Raw genomic sequence first — 10,340 nt, forward strand, 5'->3', positions numbered from 1 at the left:
ATAGCTGGTCTTCCTGAAAGTAATGTAATGACAGGGACAAAACGCCCTCGTTTATGAATATAAATCATGATGTGAGAGCAGCTGTTTAAGCTATGTAAATTAACCCTTTCCTCTGCTCCAGCAAATGATGGAGTTTTGTAAGGTGGCTCTTGATAGCGAACTTTTGAGTCTGTGAGGACGAAATCCTGTAGTGTGACCATTTAAATGAAACCTCTTTAGCATTACCTTTACGTGATACTATTTTCAGCTTTTTACAAAATGAAATTTTAAAATTTTGTTGAATGCTGTCTTTGGCCAGTTTTGGCGTTGACAGAGTTAAAAGATCATTAAAGTAGACGCTAATTGCAGTGAAAGCGTCGGCGAAAGACAAGCAATGAATTATAAAGATATCCGCTTAATTCTTTATTCTTTAAATAACTGGAGTATGAAAAGCTATCAATATTGGCTTCGTCTTCCGTGTAAAATTCTGGACGCTCATTGGTTGATTGGAGTGGGTTAATGGCCACTACAACGCACAATTTCCAAGCGTTGATGATTTCTTTTTTCCTCAACTTCCTCAACTTGACCAACTTTAAATAGTTTTTTAAGGTACATTAAATTACAATTGTTTTAACCTTCCCTTGAAAGCTATTTATTTTGCGTCCTTTCTATCGCTGCTTCCGTTGCTTTTGATTAAACAATCTTCGCTTTTACAATGCAGAACATTTTGATTTATGATCAATAGGCTTAGAGACTTCTTGGTCGTGATTTACTAGAGAATAACGCATTTTCTGGTTGTAGAATCAAGTCGAAATTCGTCATACTACACTTGGGTAACGCTTCATTCAGTTTCTCAACTTCTCGTTAATTTTAAAGCCCGTGCGTGAGCTTATTTGCTGATAAATTACGAACAAGAATTGAGTAACCATTAATTAAGGTTATAAATTATAGTCCCGAGCACGCTATCAAGCAATTGCTTATTAACCGGACCCTTCAAGTGCTAGGATCAGTTAACGCAGTTGAACGCCGAGATACACGTGGGGTTCCCTTGGCTGACTTCGCCGAAGTATTTACAACCCCTACAGCTAAAAATGTAAGTAGCTCTCAGTTACAACCAAGTTGACAATTTCTCTCTTCTCTTTGTCATGAAAGATGTTATTGGTACCTTATAACTCTAAAGAACTTAGGAGGTCATAAAACGCGTAAAGGCCAAAGCCAAAGCCTTAAACAACAATGATAACAATTACAACAACATCAGGAGAGCGATAAATAAATCTTGCGGTTTCGTTTTTTTTGCTCTTATTTTCCGTTCCAAAAAGTTGGAAGTGCAAAGGAAAAAAGGGTAACGCAATAACTAAAAGAACCGGCACTAAAAAACGTGTGGATAGAGCGGGTGGCCTGGTGATAATTTTCCGTATTTCCATATTTGATTAATATTCTGGTTTTATGTCATAGTGGGATGCTTAAGAATCCTACAAATCGTTTAAACTCGGTAAATTTTTCGTTTTTGATATCGACTAAACGTTAATAGGTGATTACATCTTTCAACCATTCTCTCTTGGTTCAACTGAGGAAGCAAATTATGTTACGAAATTTTTGGTTACCTACCAAAGCTCTTTGGTATGTCAAAATATAATGATGACTTTTCAAGTAGATTGCTCTTTCGAGTAACTTTGCCTTTTCTTTTAGACCAGTAACTTAGTTTGTTAAATTTTAAACAGTATTATAGCATATATACAGTATACAAACATATATTTTCTCGATTTTTGTTTGTTTATTTATTTTTTACTTACGGAAGCAGTGTTGTAATTCATGTTGCCTGTTTTTTCTTTTGTAATAAAGTTTGTTAAATTTGAAAAAAAAAAAAGAAAAACAACAACAACAGCGACAACTTCGCCTTTAGCACTACACGAAATTATGTCGCTTAAAGTTTTCATCTTAATGGTCTCAATGGCATCACAGGTTTTCTTGGATAGTTAAGGCATGGAATAGTCTGTCTCATTCTATCAAGATCTATCAAGCATGCTACTAGCGTTCAACAGTTTAAAAAATTGTTACAATATGGTCACTATATTAATAAGACCAAGTTGAGTTCCTATCGGCCGATTCAAATACACCGGTAACACATTCTTTCTACATCTTCATACTTTATCATTTTTTTTTCTCGTCCTATTTTAGTAGATCTGATTATGTCTAATAGTTTTAGACATTGTACGGGTTGAAATCTAGTTAGTGCTCTTTCCCTGTTTTCCTGTCAGCGTACTTGTTTGTGTGGGTTTGAGTGTTTGTTTGTTTCTTTTTCCATGTTTGTAGTAATTTTAAAATAATAAAAAAATAAATAAAAATAATAAATAAATCACGATTTGCTGATTCCTGGTCGAATTGGAATTTGGAAATGTTGGTTTTTCGAGGAGAGGGGAAAACCGGAGTACCCGGAGAAAAACCTCTCTGAGCAAGGGAGAGAACCAACAACAGACTCAACCCACATATGCCGTCGACGCCGGGATTTGAACCCGGGCCACATTGGTGGGTGGCGAGTGCTCTCACCACTGCGCCACCCTTGCTCCCCAGCAAAAACAAATACGAATTAATGAGCTTGGTTCAGCCATTTCTTGCTTCAGACACCGCTCCACTCATGTGCCAAACCTAACTGACGAATTAAGCACGGCAAAAGAACGGTGTCTGAATCAATTTGGTATGGCAGTTTTAATTTGGTACGGCAAAAGCGCCAAACTCGAAATAATCCGGCCCATTATTCGACATTAGAGCGGCAGGTGAATTCATACGGCGCTCCTATCAAGTGCGGAACCTAATGCCTACATTGTGCATACATTAAATTTATAATTTTCCCCCACAATCCCTCTCGATTTTACGTAGTTGCCATGCGCGGAACACTAAATTTAGGAAAATGGCGGATAAAGAAGATTAGTGAAATCCAACTAGTGGTTTATTATCAATGCTGCGTTCTGATTGGTTGAGCTACTACCTAGGCTATACGTTATAGCCCCCTAGTAGCGAAAAGCACCGGCTTTAAAAACCAAAACAATGGCTGCTGAATCGCGTTTTGATAGCTAAAGTTGTTTTGTCTCGATATTTTTGACCAGCTAGTTGGATTTTATTAACATAATCATTCCTCTCGCCCTCATGGCCTCTCAGTCAATAGCCCATTCGGACTCGAGGAATAATTGTTAAATAATCTTAATAATACAAAATAGACTTGTTTAGGGTGCAAGGAATTTGGGAAAGGAGGGAGGCCAAAATAAAGATTGAGCCATGCCAAGATTAGTCTTCTTATTGGAGGGTGGGGTTTTAGTCCAAAAGACCAATTTCGAAATATTGAAATTCATACGTGGCATCTTAGTGCGCTTTCCATTTGTCAGAACTTACCGGCCATACCATTCCCGTCGTCATGAGACTTTCACTTTTACGAAGAACATGGAAAGAGAAGAAGAGCTATCCATCTCCTTCCTAATGCAGTGAAAATTTGCGCAAAAATCGGAAAACAGCCTCCTGCGTTCGTTTTACCAAGAAATGGCTCTAATTATAATAACAGCCATCGTCTCCTTTACAGCAACTATCTTGAAAGTTCAATAGTCCACTTTCGAGTTAGCTATGACCGGTGAATTAAAGAAGTGAAGACGCATTTTTTATAGCCTTAAATCTGAAGTAATATATTCACAAATTCCAACGAGAAAAAGACCTCTTTATTACTCTGTCTATTGTGTATATTCAAATTTCAGACACTTACTTGCCAGAATTTCTGAATATTTTACTTTACGTCGAGGCTAACCCTCTATGAATGTGTCGTTAATGTTTATATTCAGCAGTAATTTTTAATTCGAAACTGGGCTATTATGGTGCGAAAATATGGTATCGGACCCAGGCTTTTCTCCGTAACTTGATCGTCGAGGTCGAGGGCTTACTGTTACGGGCAGCCATCTTGGATTCAAATGACCGAGTCCCACCTGGTCTTGCCTCAACGCCTGTCCACTCGGCACATTTGGAACCAAGATGGCCGCCGGTCCATAATGTACCGTTCTCCACGATCTTAAGGAAAAACAGGGGACTGTGAACGGTGTATTTTTTCTCTGTCGACAGACTGTTCCTTTCCTTTCACAGAACCTGGACAACATACCACCAAAAACAGAAAATGAGCTATCTTCAAGTTGCAGTATTAATGGTATTATCTTTTGGCCTTCTACAAACTGCATGGGCTGGACTGTGTGAGAATCACTGCTGGGCTGATTTCGAAGACTGTATCTTAGAAACCACTAGTGCATCATGTCAAACTGATTATGGCATCTGCCTGGGAAATTGCAAAAACGGAAACGGTAAAAGAATGTTCAATCCTAAAGAGCGTGCTCCTTTTCGGAAATGATCTGGACAAAGAAGACTTTAAATGAGACTAATCTAAACTACATAAACTGTTTACGAGCGTTTTGACTACAGTAAGGATCACGTTTTCACGAAACACCGGTTAATGAATACATATCAATCTTAATCAGAATTACTCTTTAGCTAATGGAAAAATGAAATTAAAAAAAAATAAAAAGTACGCCGACTCTGTGCAAATTCAGTTTGTGCGTTTTGTGTGGTCTCTGACTATGCATTTAAGAAATCAGTTTCCCTGTTTTATAATATATGACATGAAAAAACATTGTTGAATCTGACCGGCGGAGAACAATGCACTTAAATGTTATATAAAAACAATAAAATAAAATGAAAATATTCCATAGAATGGTGCACTATGATTGGCTAATAAACAATAGATATACATAAGAACCAATCAGGTGCCGTAATTCAAGCACAACCCAAACATGACCGTAGATGGGCTTCTGATGTGACGGCCCAGTGCTTTGGGTCTGGAAGTTGACTGTTCAAACAGGTTACACTAATTTTGAATGGTAATTTGCTCCATATATATTTTTATTGGGTAATGAAACGACTTTTCCTGTTCCAGTGGGAATTTATTTGTGCTCATGTGTTCTTGAAAAGGAAAAAACTCTCAAACTGCATTCCCAAATGGCTCTTTAAATCCTTACACCCGTGCAAATAATTTACAACTTGAATTTGATGTCGTATGATACTTTTACTAATTGGGGAAAACAGACAAACAGAGAAAATAGAGAACCTTAAGTTCTTAACATCTTAAGAGCACTGATGTGTATTTATATTCTGTGATTTTAAAGAAAAATTGACTTGACTTAAGACCAGTTTCAATCAATCGTCGATGAGAGCTTTTATATATATTTTAGATGCAAGTGTTAGAAAAAGCGACTCTATTAACAGTCTCTAGTAAATCTCTTCTTGTATTCTGATGCGGATCCTGTGTTCTGCGTTGCCGGGGCACTTGCTTTCTATTAGCGAAAAGAAAGCAAGTGGAGAAAAGCCGGTTTTTTTGTGATAAAACACTATAAAATCATCATGAAGCGTTTCGTTATTAGAATTGAATAACAGAAGATTTTACCTGAACAATTAGAAGGTACACTCTTTGATAGTGGGTTTCTTAGTTAAGTGAGGGCGTTCATCAAAACCCTCTGTAACAGACCAAGTGAAACCTACCCAGTGGTTTAATTCAGTCTAATATACAGATTCAGCCAGAGCTAAAAGCGAAGCCTCCGTTTCTATACTTATGATAAAAGCAATCAAATTTAAACTAATAACATGAACTTTAAGCCAAAAAGAAAAAAGAATAAAGGAGCCTTAGGCATCAGTTCACCTTTAGAGGGAGGGGCTAAATTAAGAAAAAATATCCCGAAAGTATGAATGCATGAAAGTCATATATGTGAGCTGCGGGGTGAAGAATTATATGAAAGTAGATTAGTATAGGTAATAGCATGATTAGTTGTGATTAGTAGTAATTTTGATATTTCAAAATTGTTATACGTAATTTCACGAGCCGTTAGGCGAGTGAAATTTGAGACAATTTTGAAATATCATGAGTGGTATTTATGCCAAATATCACGTACAAATCATGCTATTATTTGTTTATACTACTACTACTCGCAAAAGGTTTGTAATTTTCACATGTAGGTATTTCAAATTAAGCTGAAATACCACTGCTCTAAGCCAATCAAATTGCAGAAATTTCTCGTGTAGTGGTATAATCACAGTTATCATCGCAGCTATAGACTCAAATTTTCTAATCCCATACAAACCGTACATTTTTTCAGGCTTTCTTTTCGCAACTGCGAAGTTGCGTCTATAACTGTGATGATCTACTTTCAATTGTGAAATTGTAAATCTCTCTAGTAACAGCAATTTACAGGCTACGATTTCTAAGGTTAGCATTTCTGTCTCAAAGGGAAGACGCAAATTAGGCTGACTTAGGGTCTTTTGTGTTCCCGTAAGCCCATTTTCTTTTCTTTTCTTATATTTTTTTAAACGTGCCCGGACGAACAGTTATGTGTAGCCTTTACATTTATCGATACAGCCTTACAATATCTGATAGAAAGTTTTACCGTAAGGTGTATATTTTCTTTGAGGACAGACGTATAATAGGAAAGCTAGCCTGCAAAAGACTAACCTTTTTCGCTGCCCACTTAACTTTAATCCAGTCTTTAACCTACTCAAACTGTGCGGTTCGTGTTCAGGTGTTGTGCAATGCATGGCTGGGAAACGTGAGGTAATCACACTAAAAATTATAAACGCTAATAATACAGCATGTTACAACTGTTTTTTTTTTTTTACAAAAATAAAGCGAGCAAACTCGGGCTCGAAAAGCTGGCGAGTTTGTCGTTAGAATACAGCTGAGAATAGATGATAACTCTTTCATATTTCAGATAAGCTCACAGTCATCGAGAATATAAAGCCGTAGACAAACAACTGAAGACAAACATCATTCATAAGCGGCTTCAGCTGTACTCAGGGAAAAATTTATGGAAAAGGAGCAGCACACTGAAAAAATATTAAATGGCAAGTAATGAATAAGAAAATGAATAGCAATTCAATGGAACATGTACAAAAACAACACTTAAGTCTTAATTCAAGAATGGGGAGTAGCCCGTCTGAAGTTTTTCTAAAAATCTTACGATCTGTAGTCTCACGATCGTGTTTTGAACAATGACAGATAAATAACTTAATTTCTTGAAAATGTTTATTCAAAAACCCATATATATGTTAATCCTAAAAAGCAATTGGCGTATAACACTAACTGGATTCTGCATCCGTTGACGCAAGTTCCATCAGCTTAGCACGTGGCAAAAAATCAATTTCAAATGCACATTTTATGGTTTTCCTTTCAAAAAACCAAATCTAATAATTGTTTTTGGCCCAAGTCACCCTAGTGCCAGTTTAGTGTGTTTTAAATTGTTTGAAGAAAAAACCAACAAACTCACCGTCGTAGGAAACACAGTTTTACATTGCTCTTGGAAATCATGCATTGCGCGTGCAACCTACAGATAGGTCAGTTATCTACTAGTAGATAACTAGCTAATATCATGGTTGTGCTGTTTTCCAAATTAAAATGTCTAATTATTAAACAGACTTACGTTATGATAATTACGCGCGTCTAGCTGGTGAATGCGAAAGAACTGGCTGTTTTCACGACGTGAGTTTTTAGACAACCAATCGAAAAGCAAGACCTTCATCGACCTAGAAATAAGTGGAAAACCTGTCCAACGGATTAAACCACGTGACCTTTGTTAATGAGATTCCTCCAAATATTTTTCATGAGATAAAGACAAAGGTCTATGACGACATCAATGTTCAGTTATTCCATTTCATACAAATAAGATTCCACTTCAAAAAGGGGGTCTAAAACATCCCCACAAAATAACTCTAACTGAAGGTAGCTAACCAAATATATATAGGGAATGGGACTTTATCGGCGGGATAAACTGTTTTCTTTTGATCATAAACAACACTTATTGTAATTACCATAATTCATACAGATAATTCACATTACCGTGCACCTTTAATTTTAATAAGTGAAGATATACTAAATGCTGAAAACACTCGTATGCTACTCGATAAAAAAGATAGCGTCGGCGAAACTGGCCCAGAATATTATTTCCAACTTATCCAATTTATTTTCTAAAAAACACTATGTTTCGAAACTCCCTGCGCATAGAACGGTTCATGACGCCATAAATAATCGGATTTATCCACGAAGAGAAAGTCGTGATCTCCACAAAAACCCACTGAGCAGCCGGTGAAATAGTAACCCGAAAACCAAAAACCAAGAAGAGAAGAAAGGTTAATGGAGTCCAGCAGACGCAATACCCAAGGACGGCAGCGAAAATCACTCGAGAAGTCTTGATCTCTTGTGCACTGATTGTCCGGAGATGATTTGTTGATTGAAGAGCAGGGACGATGGTAGTGTTGTGTTTCTTAACAACTCGATAAATACTCCCGTAACAGAATATTACTAGTAACATTGGCACCGTGAAAAAACAGCCAAAAAAGATGTAGATAGCCCTCTCTGTTCGCTTATCTGGGGATGTCCCTTGACAATACAGGTTTTTTGGAGACCACCGGAAAGTTATTGGTGTCGCGATGGTAAGGCAGAGTGTTTGAAGAAACGTAAAAAGCCATACAGAGATGATGGACAGGACCGTTTTCTTTTTGTCGAAGAATAATGGATATTTAAGTGGCTTTAAAACACAAACATAGCGATTAATCGATGCGAGTGTCAGAATGCTGAGTGATACCTGCGCCCAGAATTGCACAAGAAATCCTACGAATTGGCAGAAGACGTAACCGAAAGGCCATCCGCGGAGCCAAGAGGCGGCCAAATGAAATGGGAAGAAGACAGCCAGTATTATATCCGCTACTGCTAGTGACAGTACGTAGAAATTGATTGTAGTTCGCAGTCGTCTATTTCTGTGAAGAGCCAGACAAACTAATGAGTTCCCTGCCAAGGAAAAAAAAGTGGTTAGGGCCAGAGTCACAGTATGTATCGTGACCTCAAGCGGACTTCTTGTATCTTCTTCGTTCTCAGCTATGCCCATTCTATGAAGTGTCTTAGAGCGTTTCTTCAAGTGCCCTTATGCTGTTGATATTGCCTAGACGAGAACAGCACGTTTAAGTAAAAACTTTCTTACGCGACTTAACGAAAAAGAGGATGCATGGCTCAAAATGGCTATAACTTTCTTTGCTTACGCTAACATGATAAAACACCTGCCGTAAATCTCTGACAACCTTCTAGCTAGAGATTTATCAAAAACTGAAAAGTGTTTGCTTTGAAAAGCCTCATTGAGATATCTTGTCAAATTGGTCAACAAAGCTGCTTTTAACTAAAGACTTAAAAGCAATTTGATGTTGCCTTGATCATATTCATAAACAGGGATAAACATTCATACTAATCAATAAACAGAAAACGGAAAGATATCTAAGATATTATTGCAGGAATAAAAGATACTCATTCGAGGAATTGCTGTTGGCTTTATACTTATCCCGGAGTCGACTGAATAATAAAAATAATAATAATAATAATAATAATAATAATAATAACAATAATAATAATAATAATAATAATAATAATAATAATAATAATACTTATATAGCGCCGATATCAATATTGCTATTTTCATCAGCGCTTAAAAAGAAAAATACTAAGGCTGCATAAAGTATACATGCAAAAAGTGCATGAACCTACCAAAAGGAGTAAAACAATTATGCCAACACTATTACTATAAAAAATTACCTAGACTACTTAAATCGTAAAAAAACTGCATAAAACCTACTAAAAACGAGATTAAAAAGCACATAAAATCACAAAAAAGCTTTCTGAAATAAAAATGTCTTGAGTGTCTTTTTAAAAGATGCTACTGAGGGGTTACTCCTAATTGAATAGGGCAATGAATTCCATAGTTGAGGAGCAGTAGCAGCAAAAGATCGATCTCCTAACGTTGTAGATAGATGATAGTTTAGATCACGAAAGCTGTTATTTGGAAACAAACGTACGACGAAAAAATACGCCCAACTAAGAAAGCACAAAACAACTCTATTTCAGACCCAAAAGGTTGCCTTCTTGCCCCAGTTCCAGACCACAAGGAAAAAAAACCGATACCCATTGGCGCTGCATATATAACAATTATTCACCGAAGTGGAGGTGGCTAGTGATGGATATTTACCGAAGCCGCGTTAGCGGCGAGGTAAATATCCATCACTAGCCACCGACACTGAGGTGAATAATTGTTTTAGTATATACTAAAACAGCGAGATAATTGAGCCCAAAAATGATGATTTTTAACTCATTTACTGTTGCCTGCAACGATTACAATTTTGGCGCGCAATGACCGAACGGCCGCTGTCGTCGCTTTTTCTTGCCGGCAAATAAAACTTTTGAAGGCATTTGTTTAGCTCTTGCGGGGAAATTTCCTCAAAAGGAGCTGTGAATTCTTTTTGTATTTAAAATC

General features: G+C 37.0%; 1 long non-coding RNA gene across 1 annotated transcript; it reads left to right on the forward strand.

The window, feature by feature from the left end:
* The first annotated feature begins 823 nt into the window (after nt 1–823).
* On the forward strand, nt 824–4,555 carry LOC140947757 (uncharacterized). The gene is made up of 2 exons (XR_012167003.1): nt 824–1,072; nt 4,099–4,555. It is a non-coding gene; the product is annotated as an uncharacterized lncRNA (long non-coding RNA).
* The last annotated feature ends 5,785 nt before the right edge of the window (nt 4,556–10,340 follow it).

Source organism: Porites lutea, chromosome 9 (assembly GCF_958299795.1).
Source record: "Porites lutea chromosome 9, jaPorLute2.1, whole genome shotgun sequence".
In the NCBI taxonomy this organism is placed as follows: Eukaryota; Metazoa; Cnidaria; class Anthozoa; order Scleractinia; family Poritidae; genus Porites; species Porites lutea.